This window comes from Semicossyphus pulcher, unplaced genomic scaffold (genome assembly GCF_022749685.1).
Source record: "Semicossyphus pulcher isolate SPU_LCO1_2020_fin unplaced genomic scaffold, fSemPul1.0.p SCAF_7, whole genome shotgun sequence".
Taxonomy (NCBI): Eukaryota; Metazoa; Chordata; class Actinopteri; order Labriformes; family Labridae; genus Semicossyphus; species Semicossyphus pulcher.
In genome coordinates, this window is record NW_027211748.1 from 26,901,741 (window position 1) to 26,915,385 (window position 13,645).

The window sequence follows — 13,645 nt, forward strand, 5'->3', positions numbered from 1 at the left end:
CTTAAATGATGGCTGTATTTAAACCACAAAACTAGCTTATTGTTTTATATTACACCAAATTAGCATTTTAAGGGTTTAAGATGCAACAACTGCAACTGTGTTTATATTTTGTTTTGCCTCACAGCTTTAAGTTCCTAGTCTGACTCCCTCTTCTAATGAAGGGAGCCTTTCTGTGTGGAGTTTGCATGTTCTCCCCCGTGCATGCGTGGGTTCCCTCCGGAAACTCCGGCTTCCTCCCACAGTCCAAGGACATCCTCGTGAGGTTCATTGGTGACTCTGAATTCCCCGTAGGTGTGAGTGTGAAAGGTTGTCTGTCTCTCTGTGTCAGCCCTGTGATTGACTGGCGATCAGTCCAGGGTGGAACCCCACCTCTCGCCCAATGACAGCTGGGATAGTCTAATGCCCCCTTGCTACCCTGAACAGGATAGGCAATAGGCCTATAGATAATGGATGGATGGAATTGGACATAGCCAACCTGAAGTCACCCATTGTTTGTGAACAACAGTTTTGTTCTTTTTGGCACTTTGGCTGTGGCCATCTTGTTTTTTGGAGGCAGGAAGTGACCATATTTGGATGGGACATTTGATGCACACTGCTAGCATAACTTTCATTCTAGAAAATGAATAACTGAGGAAATAAATACAGGGAAAAGTAGGGTCACTTTCTCATAGACCGCTTATGATAAAAACATAAATATTTTTTAAGTAAGAGTGTGTTTAATTTTGTCGCTCAACTTCCTGGGAAACAAGGGAAACACCAGGTTTACCTCAGAGAGTGACGAAGCAAGTCGGCAAACTGTTTATAATTTGTTATCTTCACTTGTTTCTGTTTCATTAGAATGAAATCACATGCATAAAACTTATATCATTCATTCATTAACATAATTCCTGCCTGAGTCACCGTAGAGAGATTTTTCATTGCTGAAAGTGGGATTTTTTTTACAATAATGACAGCAACTCCCATGATCACATGACACATGATCGTTAAACCACGTATTTAACTAGATTAAGAGACAGAGAAATGAAAGAAAGTGTTGAAATTAGTCCTAAATTTGTACATTTTCAAAAGATTCTGCTCACTTTTATTCAGTATTTTTGTACACAAGCGACACAAAGGAGTGTTTTTATCTGTATCTGTGTAAAATGACCTAAATTAGCGCTGCCACATTATGAGTCCAAAATGTAAGAACAACAGGTCATGTAAATCATTTAGCAACAGACAGGCTGTGGGAGAGAGAGCGAGGGAGTTTTTTTTCTGCACATTGGCTAATAGGAGGGAGGAGTGTGAGTGTGTGTTGTGGGTGGAGACAGGGAGGAGTGTGTGATTGTGTGTGTGTGTCTACGTGATGGGGGGAGGGGACAGAGCGAGAGAGAGGGAGAGGATTTGTGGCATGTAGTTAGTCAGCTGTCATTAGACGCAGATGACACACACACATACACGGAGGTAATCTCACAGAGAGAAAGAAGGGAAATACAAAACGAGTGTGTGTGTGTGTTTGTTGTGTTTGGGCTGACAGTGTGCATGGTGTGAAAAACCAGTGTGTCAGCCCCGGCCGGCATGGGATGGTCGGCCGGCTCTGGACTGGTTATGGACTGGTTTTACAACAGCAGAGGTAAGTGACCATCAGGCTCCTCTTCTACTCTGAATGACAGATTTAAAGGGTGAATGTGTAAAGATTTAACTAAGAACTAAGACATAATTATGAGGTAATTTTAAGTGACTTTGACTTGTAGATGAATTATTGTCACTCTAAGACAATATTAAATACAGCGCTGTTTCACTCCTTTGCTGTAAACAAACCTTTCACTACATTAATAACTTGTTTCACTGTGTTGACGTGCCTGTCAGTCAATATGGGAGCGGTAGAAAGGCATGTGTTTTAGAAAGTTCGGCTACTGTTTTGTTTACGTTTGGTTCAAAGTTACAATTTAAACAACACGCTGTAGGGAAATATGTTTATATCACGTCACTGGCAATCTTCTTCAGATTATCCCACACTATTACAGTTACAATGAATAATTTAATTCATTTGAAATATAGAACATTTGTGTAAGTTGTAGTTATAATAGTAACATAATCATTGTGTTTATTTATGACCAAATAATGATGGTTTTGATGCTGACAGTTTGCATGACCGTCTTAGTCAGACCTGGACTTTGAGCTGTCATGTATTATTGTGGTTTTGACACTGTTTGTGCGTATGTGTGTGTGTGTTAAGGGGGAGTGGTTATGAATGACTGGTCTCACTCCCCCACACACACACACTAACAGGCAGAGTGCACAGTCAGCAGGCCTGTAGCTGCTCTGTCACCTGAGGTCTAACCAGCCAACTGTTTACCCAGTTTGCTCAGCTTCAATAACAACTGTTGTTAAAACTCATTCAGACAGCAGCAGGTTCACGACACGGAGCGCTGAATTCAAAGTGAAGTGAGCCCAAAAAATTTGACAACGTTTTAAAGTAAATAATGCTTAAGTGCTGTTTTAAAACTAACAGTCTGCATGTATGAGTATTTAACGTTTCTTTCCAAATCAGGATAATTTCTATTCCTACAAATCTGCATTTTGGTTCACTTTTAATGTGTCGATGTAGTTTTTTTTTTTACAGACTGCAGATACATCAACCTTTCATTTGCACCTTGCAAAAAGAGTTTCATGAAGTCATTCAGCTGTGACTGTATGTAAATGTTCACTCCGGCAGTAGCTGCAGCGAGAGCAGATAAGTCAATCAGCCAGTTGAAGGTGGAGTTTGACCTCCAGGCCAGTAGAGCAACGTGCAACTCCAGCCAGTTTCTCAAAGTGTTTTTACTTTCATTTTGTGTTGCATATGTTTTATAAGCTGTTGGACTTCTATCTATCCTCATACCAGAAACAAGCTGTAGTATATCCAATTTGTAGGGCGTGCGCTGCAGGAGTTGATATTTATTACCACAAGGAAACTTTAAGTTGCAAAACTGGTGTTCAAAATGATGTATACAATAATGTTACCGTGGTTCCTGGTGTTGAGAGGGAACTGAAATCTAATGTCACGTTTCCACCCACTGTTTTCAGAACTTTAAGTCCGAGGAACTAGAAGGCTCTTTCTGTATTTTTGTCTCTAGTTAGCTGCTGCAGACTTTTAAATATGTGTGTCTGAAAGAAAATGCAGGGAGTACTTGACATGACATTTTTAACACTGCAAGCCCAACCGTCAAAGTTCCTGTTTCTTTAGAAAGCACTACACACCGAGCAGGGACTTTTTTGGGGGGTAACATCATGGCCTGCAAACTTAATTTAAGCCCAAAGCCCCGAGGAAGTGCCACTGGATTTGAAGCCAAAACAACAACTGGGCTGTCACATGATTCACACTGGCACGAAAATACTTTTCTCATCTACTTACATTGTGAAAGAATGTATGGCAGATATTTTGTAATGTACAATAGATTTCCAGTAAGAACACTTTAATGGTCTCCATTTTTTTAAGCATATATCCCAGAGTTTTTTTTCCTCTTGCATTAGAGTCAGTTGTCATGGGAGGTTGGTTTGAGGAAATGTTCAAGCGCTTGCTATAGGGGCCGCATGACATGTATCCTATCCGAAAGATCCCAGGTAATTTAGCTTAATTTTTTTTTGCATCGTGCGACACCTCGCTTGGGAATAAACAGGCCTCCTTGTCCAATGCTGTATCCAGTTTTCCCTATACATCCATGTTAGACCCTGGTCCCTGCAGTAGAAACACTCTCAGTTCCTCCAAAGGTTCCCGGTCCACGAGGACAGTTCCTGCAGTAGAAACGTTGCTTAAATGTACATTTGGTATGATGCACATTGACCTATGACTCCTGTTATCAATTGACCTATTTGGTAAGCTAACACTATTGTTAGAGCCCCATTGTAAGTGAGGTCAAAACTCTTAATTTCCATTCTATGAGAATTATTGCATCTTGAAAGTTGAGCCCAAGAACTAGAAATCACGCTCTGGAGTTTGTGTCCAGATTTGGTCACCGTTGAATGAATGTAGCACAACACTTCAGCCGCTGCACGGGGCATGACGAGAGAGCAAGTGTTAGTGACAATAAACAAAGCCCTCCCCCCCCTCTCTCTTTCTATACCAGCCAGGGAGTACTCTGACGCATGTTGGAGAATTTTGCACATTCAAGGGTGCAGAGTTTAACCTCTGGACTACATAAGGATACTTAACTGTGTACAGTGCATAGGAAATATTAATAATAGGCTTAATTTCAACGTTATGCATTACAAATAATGGATTGATTTTTGATTGTTTAATTTACTAACTCTTATCATACAATATGTGGGTCAGTACTTTTTGTACCGTGCCATATGAGGGTAGATGTCACCTCTGCATTAGCTCTTCCCTGGACTAACCCCATCACATGAACAAAGGTCTTGGTTATATAGTTGTTTGTTATTCTGCTGGTTTGACTTCCTTTCAGTATGTTTGATGTAGCTCCAAGGCAACACATGTTTGTGTGTGTATGCGTGTGTGTGACAGAGCGAAATGAGTGCTTGTCTTGAACATGCAAATTGGTGCACATGGGTGCGATTGTGTGTTTTTAATCTTTTGTATTAGTGGTGTCTTCCTCTTTATGTCCCTGTGTGTGTTAATGTGTGTGTGTGTGTGTGTTCACAACTGAGTTAGCATCTGGACTGGCATGTTCAATGTTATTGATTTCTGTCTATAATCGATCGAGCTCTCACATTACATGAAGCTGCACTCGCAGAGTAATGAGCAGCTGCTGGCTGAGCAGCCTGCTGATAACAAGCCGTCTGTAAACTGTTTATTTAAAATCATATATTATAAAAATCTGCTTCTTATTTGATTCTGTCTCCACCTTTGATGCGCTGCATTTGTCTGAGTCAGCTTCCATCAAACACCTGATTTCCCTGGACTTTGTGCCGAGCTTCCTTACGTGGTGCTCTTTCTATTGTTTCAATTTCAGTTTGACAGCACTCGTCACACTAAATCATTTAAACTTTTACTCACACTGTTATTTAAATACCAATCAGTCTGTATTTGTTGTGGTAAGCACGACAGGGGTGGGGGTGGCTGGTTAGCCAATAAAGGCTACTGGTTTAAGTGGGTCAATGTGTACAGCTTGAATTTTACGGCACTTCACAGCACACAGGCGGGCGTTTGCTCTCCATTCCAGCATGTTAGTGTCAGGAGTCTTTGGAAACTTTGACAACAATTCAGTAAAAACACAGCACCAGGCAGCCAGGTGGCTCAGGAGGCAACGGCTCTGCTGTCATGATGGCAGAACTGTTGGATGCATTGGTTGACTCCTTGACAATTCAGCAAACATACTCAACATGGAGATGAAATTTGTCTAAGATTTACTGAATAAGTAGGCTTTAAATTTGGACGATCCAGCTTAAGTATTGGTTGTCATTATAGACTGTATGCTCAGGATCGATTTTACATGTGAAAATATGTGATTTTTTCTTTCACTTGAGTCATTAATTTGAGGGCTACAGATGAGATGTAATGCTGTTTCCCCCCAAAAAACAAGTGTCTTGGCTTGGATCAGCACTACCTGGCAACTGCTACTGGCTTACCCAAAAATACTGCAACATTTCAAACACATCCTGATGTGTTGTCTTACCGATAGATGGTGTAGAGCTGCCCCCTTGAACTCAATGACTCTAACCTTTTAGCTAACTTTGCTAACACTAGCTTGCCATAATCTGACCATAAGCATTTCAATAATATAGTTACAATGAAAGGTGCTTACGGAAAACTTTGATAAACTTGCTTCCTAAATGAAAAGCATGAGACTTATGAAGACTTGGCTGTTTTGGATGCAGCCATGACATGGCGCCAACTCTTGCAAGGATAAATTCTGTATTTTTGGTGAATGGAGTCTTAGAAATTATACAGCAAACAACAGGTAAAGAAGAAAGGTGCTACTAGATGACAATCATTGGTTGTTGGATGGTTTACAAAGGACCTAAATTGTTACCCGGCTCTTTTTCCATATCTAGAGTATTCATGTCAATCATATTAAGGCAGACTTTGGGTTAAGCTCTAAATGAGAGCTTTACATAAGCAGGAAACGAAACAGCTAATCTTTAATAATCTCGATTTTGGTTGTAACATTTTTTCAGGCTTAGTACAGTATTTCAGTTTTGGTCTACACGTTCATCCAACATCATGTTCAGCATCCAGCAGAGACACCATATTGAACAATATACAGGATAGCATTTAGGTCACAGGTGGAGGCTCTCTCACTTTCAGTCGAAAGGTCACAGAGAGAAGAGTTTCGGAGCTTACTGATTCTGTTTGATAAAGGAGGTCTACCACAGATATATGTAAAACCGATAGACTTCTAAAAAGCTGATATTCTAAGAATTGGAGGTTACAGCAGAATTCAGGGGATTTTGGGAGAAAAAGCCTCGGGACAGAGATTGTTATTGTGGCATCATTTTATACTGGAATGCAGCACTTCATATTTACTCTATTAGTACATTTATATTGCAATTTTACCTGGTGCAGTGACATGAGAAAATGCCATTTGCTTGTTGTGTGGATGGAAAAGGTTCTTTAGCTGCTCACTTGTCTGTCTATTAGCATGATGAAAGATTTCCAATGAGATGCAGCTAACTAATTAGCTTTGGTTACAGAGATACAGTCTTGATTCAAAATTCATCCTGAGCTATACAAGGAACATCTTTGATGTGTGATAGCGTTGGTCATTATTTTGATCATGATTTGATGTGCGATAGATAATCACATATTTAAAGGAGCATATTTGCTCTAACATAACAGTTCCTATGACTTCCTATGACCTATGACAAGCTCTTTATTGACCACATTTTCTTTGCTCCTTTCACCTTTCTCAGCCATATTGCTAGCTTACTTAGAGGTCACCCAAAATTGACACCAACTAACCTGAAGCTGGCTACAAGTTAGTGTCTCATCTGATTGGACCAACAGAGTGAATGGATGGATGCGTCTAAAGGGTTAGTGTTCAAATGTTTGACTGCGGTACATAAAATGTTTTTCTTATTACACTGGTTTCAGTCCATCTTGTGGGATAAGTACATGTTCATACCACAATGACAATTAAAATAGGATTTATCGTTCAGCTCTAATTCAAAGTCAAACAGAGAGTAAGATAATTCATGTAACTGTAACATGAAGTTGGAGAACTGTTGCTTGTTGGCAGAGATATTATACGTCTATTATATTATTATTACTATTAAATTGGATTTATACTTTTATATGATGTTAGTTTAGTCAGCAAGACAACTACATTTATGAGTCAGGTCTAATGAACCTTAGGGTTGTCAATAGAAGCAGCAGCACAAGTTTTCTGTATTTTAATATATTTGTAGCAGTACTCTTCGAAGAATCAAAAGCTGAATTTAGTTTTAAAGTGTTAGATAGCTTCATGTAGAATAGATTATGTTGTCTCTGATGTGACACAGAGATACAGAGCCAGCTGGATCAACAAAGCGTTTGTTGTCTCCAGCAAACAGGCGGTAAGCAACCGGCCACAAAGCCAGCGGCTCAGAGCAGCAGCACTGTGGCACCACACAGCAGAGATGTACATAAAGAGATTGGACATATTGACGTGGATGCTCCGAGATGCACTCACACTCGCACAAACACAGCCAGCGTGGACGCGAGCAGGCCCTTCAGTGTGGGAGAAGCCAGTGTTCTTAATCCAGCCTCGGCAGGGTATTAAATCTACTTTATGTTTGTGTGTGATGAGAGGGTTCGCTGGCTTAGACAGAAGCTTAGGCGGCAAATGGAGGAGGGTCCCACCTCTCTGTCACCCCTGTCATGTTTACATCCTCCAGGTGCTAAACATGATCCTCTTTTTATTGATTTGGTCCACTGCTTTCTATTAAAGGACTTTAATTCTCCTCTACTATATGAATACATAGAAGGCTTCCAAGCACTGCGGCTATGTATTGTTTCAAGGCTTTTCCATTGATTTCAAACAAAAACAGGTCATTCCTCCTTGTCAATTATTTTATTTTACCAATAAATTGCTCAAAAAAGAAGAAGAAAATCTTAAGCAACAGATCCAATTTGGCTTTGTTAGTGTTGGAAACCTTTGGCTGAACCTTAGGCTTGGATCGGCCGCTGCATCTCAACAGCCAAGGGTATAATGCAACTTGACATTGGTGACCTTAGTGTTACTGCCTGCTATAATTAATGGCTTACATTGGCGTTGATTTCAAAAGTTCCTCAGTAAAATGTAATGAGCACACAAATATGCACAGACCTTAATTGGTGAGGAAGAATCCTCAGTATCTCTTTTCCTGCAGACTTGCTGGATGTCTAAAACGTGGACAGTGATGGAAGACAAGCAGTAATTAAAGGTGTGTTTTTTTAACTCACTAACAGAGATCCAAACAGAGTCCTTGCTAATAGCTTTGACTCTTTTTCACCTTTCATTTTCTATGGATTTGCTGCTTTGTTGTTAAAGGCTTTTTGTCTTTAGTCAATGAACTTTCTTCGTTCCACCTCCGCTTCCACCTTCTCTCTCCGGGGGACCAAGCACTGCTGGGTGATTGACGTCTCCTTTTTCCAGATAATGTCGACCAGACTCTTTGTTAGTAATACCAAAGAGAACTCCAAATGCAAAGTCTTTTACTGGTGGACCATAGACTATTGTGGCAACTCATTCAGCAATGGAGAGTGGCTTTAGAGATATTACATTAGCTCAGCATCCTTGGGATTAGTCAAAGTTGTAATATCAAAGTGTAGAAAAGCTCCGTAACATGTAAAAGTCCTGAATTCAAAAGAGCCGTTTAGAATTTATTGGCATGAAGCGGTAAAGTTGTAGATTGCAACCAACCGATATGGCTCTCCTAATCTTCCCCTTCCCAGTAAGTAGAAGAACCAGGTCAGCAGGAAAAAGTCACAAAGAAATGTGAAAGGCTGTCTTTATACTGATTGTTTTGTTTGTCTGTTATGGGCTACTGTAGAAAGATGGCGGTGCAACAGGGCGAGCTTTGCAGAAGAGGACCTGCTCCCCATGTAGATATGACAGTCTTATTCAAAAGTGAATCTCATTATCAGGCACATATAATGAAAACTGTTGCCAAAATGTGGTTTATATTTGTTTTAATTGCATCTTTGTTTGAGACACTAGGTCACAAAGGCTTGTACAGGTATTTGTAACATATAGAACACAGGGTGGAGCCTTGATTTAGGTTGTGCATAAAGCCAAGCTACAGGTGATTGAAAACTTTCTTTCTGACCATGTCAGCGAGTCAGCTTGTGGGCATGTCAGTGTGCAATGTTTTACCGGGAGTTTATCCTGAGTTTATCCACTGTATGGTTTATTTTGGATTAAATGAATGGAACCTCAATAATATGGATGCTTGAATTGAAGGAAATAAATGGATTGCCAAATATTATTTAAGTGGAAAAGCCCATTAGACATTGGTTTTCACCAAGAACATGCTTTCGAAACTGGTTCCCCAGTTCACCTCTGAGTGGCTTATTTAGATAAATGAACATACTTAATATCATTTTCCACTTCTGCTAATAGATCAGAGTGCAGAAGTATTACAAGAAAGATATACTTTAAGTACAAAAGTATTAATTTGAATAACTTCAGATACAGCTGGGTGGCTTGGCCCATTTAAACACATCATAACTTATAAGTTGATTTTAACTCAAATGTAGTGGAGTAGACATATAAAGGAATATCAAATGGAAAAATAGTACTTAAGAACAGTACTAGTTTAATTGTACTGTTAAGTTATTTTCCCTTACTGAACATGGAGTGAAAACTGTAAATAACTTTTCTGGGGATAGCAACTCATTGACCATTTACTGTCAGTAAAGTAAACAGGAACAACACTGCAAAGGCAAAGGTTATTACACTGATAATAGATTTTTTCCACTATCCCTGCAAAAACACATTAGCTTTAATTGTGTGCTGTCAGTCATTACATAAGACTGCGTGGTCAGTGTCATTTTTTTTACATGCTCCAAACCTTAATTATTCTGCAAGCTAAAGCCTGGGGATGACTCACAGCTTTAATAACAACCCATAGTGTGCTTTACTACCATGACAACTATCATTTTGTCAAACGTTCCTATTTAATTATTATTTTAACACCTAATCAAAATGAAACAGGTTGCACCACTTTGTTTTCCTCCTTCTCTCAACCTGACCTCCGTCTGGCTGTAATCTGACACCTACTGTACCTGCTCCCAGTCACCTGTAACTCACCAGGAAGTAGATTTCAAGGGATATTGCTTGAAAGCTGAACAGACCAGGAGGGCAGGTAGTGGTTAAATCAATGATAACGCACATGAATCCATATGGCAGTCGTCTCATGTAGTCATAGTTAGAATAAAACACAATCCATGTTAGTATTAAAGATAGTCGTCATTTAAATGTTCCTGTTTTTTTCAATTCAATTAATTAATTAAACAAAGCGTAATTTAGGTTAATTAATTATTGATGTTTTTACACATCTTGGGGTCTCTGGTATTGAAAGTTTTGTAATTGAACCAACAGATTGCCCCAGCGGCAGCCACGAAACCGGTAGTAATGGTTGCAACATAATGCCTGTGGACAAATGTGCCAATGTCAAGAAAAACTCAAATGTGCCCCATTGACAGCCTCAGACCATTATACTACAAGTCAAAACAACATTATAGAGAGGATTCCTATAGACAGAGACCTGTCTGATAAGGTAATATACTTCTTTTTAACCAACAGCTGTTAAATTGCTCTCTGCAATCTCACCAGACTCCATTGACAAAAACAGTAATTTTACCTTGCAGAGCACGGCAGTTGTTAACCTCCAGCTTCCTTGATTAGTTAGGTTGTTTGTGTTAGTGGGTTACTTTAAATGGCTATTTCAGATCCAACACAATACTTGTGTGACACATACAACACCAAAGATTTAACCAACTGAGGCAGAAGTAGAAAAGCAACTCCAGTGTCCTGTGAGTTAAAATGACTGTTTTTGTTAATGGAGTCTGGTGGCTTTGAGAGAGCGATATTACAACAGTTTTTGATTAAAGAGAAGCAACTTACTCTTCAACAATAATGGTTTATCTCTGGAGGGATCCTTTCCCTGCCAGTAAGGCAGCTTGAATGTAATAATAATGCCATACGTTTGGCACAGATAAACAGAATAAAAACACACCTGTGAAACCTCACCCTGTCAGTTGTGTTTTTTTCCCAGAAAACCCAAACAATGAAACTGAGGAGCGCTGGTTTCCATAGGAGATAGAGTCCAGTTAAGCAGGCGGTGATCGATCCTCTGCTTTAATTCCTTAATGGCTGTTTTGACCCTCTGGCCTCGTCTCTTCTCTCCAGCTCAAATTGTTTTTAAATGGCTTCACTTTGTGGAGCTCCTGGCTCCTCTGATTGCATTAGTGTCGGGCTGAACAGGGCAAAGGCTTTTGTCGCAGGCCACATTAGTGTTAATTCATTGTGTATATGTGTGTGCGTGTGTGTGTGTTTATGCATGGCCATATGTGTCTCTCCATATGTAAGTGTTTGTAAGTGTGGGCACATGTGTATCTGCTTCGGGCATTGACCGAAACGTCTAAATAATACAGGTTGCGAGGTCAGAATGTGTGTGTGTGTGTGTGTGTGTGTGTGTGTGAACACCAAGTTGGGCTCATGATGATGATGATGCTATCTCCAGTCAAGATGATGCTATCTCCAGTCAAGTCCAAAAAAGGGATGAAAACACTTTGCTTGATGTTTTGTTTAATTAATGTAACACAAACTCATTGAAGCCTTTTTAATATGCAGCTTGAAAGTATATCGAATGGTGGGATTAGCCTACCTTAAACCTACTGAGTAAAACTAAAAAGTAGTTTAGTAGTAGTACTAGTATTTCAAAATGTTTAAATACTACTAAAACGATCATTATAGTTGTGATTCTTGATGTTGACGGCTGCTTTACCTCTAGGTGTTGTAGGTGTTGGTGTCAAGAGTAACAGGGCAACCTCCTCATCGCTCTTCAGCCCCTTACTGTCGCCATCTGAAAAATGCCTCTCCAATGTTGCCCCTCGTCTGATCCCTCTTTTTTTCCTCCTCCAAGGTCTTCCTTCTTTTTGCTTCTTTAGTCGTATATGCCATTGTCGGCAAAGGAGGTACATGAAATGTACCACTAGTTGCCATAGCTCCTGACTGACACAACCTCTGCATGTGCCCTGCCGACCCATGTCATGCAAAGTCCGGAGGACGCTAGTTTGTACAGTCGCTGTGATTGGCTAGTTAAGTGAAAAGCTAAATTGTTTGATTCTGACCGGACACATTTTTTAATGGTGCGTGCCCTCACAGTCACAGACTTTAATAGTTGTTGTTACGATGACTAACAGAGGAGTCTATTTATATTATATTTTCTATATAATCAAAAGGGCTGCAGCTGATGAAAATGACTGGTGGAGTCATTTGCATTTGCGAATTTGCCTGGCAATGTCAGGATAAAAATGTAATCCCAATCCATCCGATAACTCTCAAGATATCTCGTTCCAAACAAATGTGGAGGACCAAACGAAGACAGACCCACTAACCATCAGACTGTCATTGCTATCCCTGGAGCCATGCCGCTAGCTTTGCTAGAAATTGGGTGTTAGCAGGAAGTGTTGCTCACTAGCTCACTGTTGATGATAAACAGTGATTAACAAGGGCTCTCCTTACACTATGGGAACTATCAGCAAAACCAGAGCCAGACACCACTTGGCAGACTCAACCTGTTGTTTGTTTGAGCTTTTCTTTTTCTAATGACCAGATTGGCCATTTTTTCCATCATCATCCACTATGCTCTCCTCTCCCCCCTCTGCTCTCGGAGTGTAATTAGGCCATCTTCTCCTCCGTCCTCAGGCCTCATTATTTAGAGCAACAGATGCCCCTCTTCTCACTTTCTCCCTCCTGTCATCCCCCATCCACACTTCTTTTACAACATTTAAACTTTCCGGCTCCATCTCTGCGTGTGGAAACGTTTCCTGTACGCGCCAGTAGACAGATTGTTCATCAGCATTATCCTCCTCTCTGTTGTGTGTTGCTTTTACACTTGTGTTACATCTCCCTTACATTTTCACTTCTTCCATCCATTATTTCTCTCTGTTCTCCCTCCCTCCCCTCCCTGTTGTTTTCTCTCACCCATATCCCATTTTCCTGCCTTCATCTGCTCGGTGTCAGCCCCACCGACCGGCCGTTATGTAACAGTCAGGTGATGTGTTGGCCTGTTGAAGGGCCTTAAAGGCCTACCGTCCTCACAGACACAGCTTCTCCCTGCGTGAAACTGCTAGACTCCTCTGTGTGGGTGATCGTGTACATAGGTTAAAATTTTAAACATTAAAAAGCACCAAATCTTGTTTCATTTTAAAATCCTGTTAGCAGATAATCTGTCAGTTTGCCCTCAAAATTTACTAAACCTCGATTCAGTCACAAGCTTAGTAGAAGAATCATCATGTTCGAACCATTTTAAGAAACAAGATTATCAGACAACTGTAAGGCTGTAAACTACAGAATTTTATCTGCCAGATTCCAGCTGATTTAATTAATGTTTCATGTCACGTCAACATATGATTTATCCAGTATTTTAGTAATCAGACGTCTGGATCTTAGGTTATCAGAGAAACAAAGCTGCTAACCTTATCGCTTGTTGTTTGGCAGCAACGTAAGCCCAGCTGAAGAGTAACAAGATACAG

The 13,645-nt window shown here is 40.2% G+C and overlaps 1 protein-coding gene across 1 annotated transcript in view; it reads left to right on the plus strand.

Annotated features, from left to right (window-relative positions):
- Window positions 1-1,391: 1,391 nt before the first annotated feature.
- Window positions 1,392-13,645, plus strand: part of LOC138611445 (nuclear receptor coactivator 2-like) — a 49,315-nt gene continuing 37,061 nt past the window's right edge. Inside the window, exon 1 of the mRNA XM_069684556.1 lies at window positions 1,392-1,612. The gene's annotated coding sequence lies outside the window, so the exon portion shown is untranslated. The remainder of the gene's footprint in view (window positions 1,613-13,645) is intronic.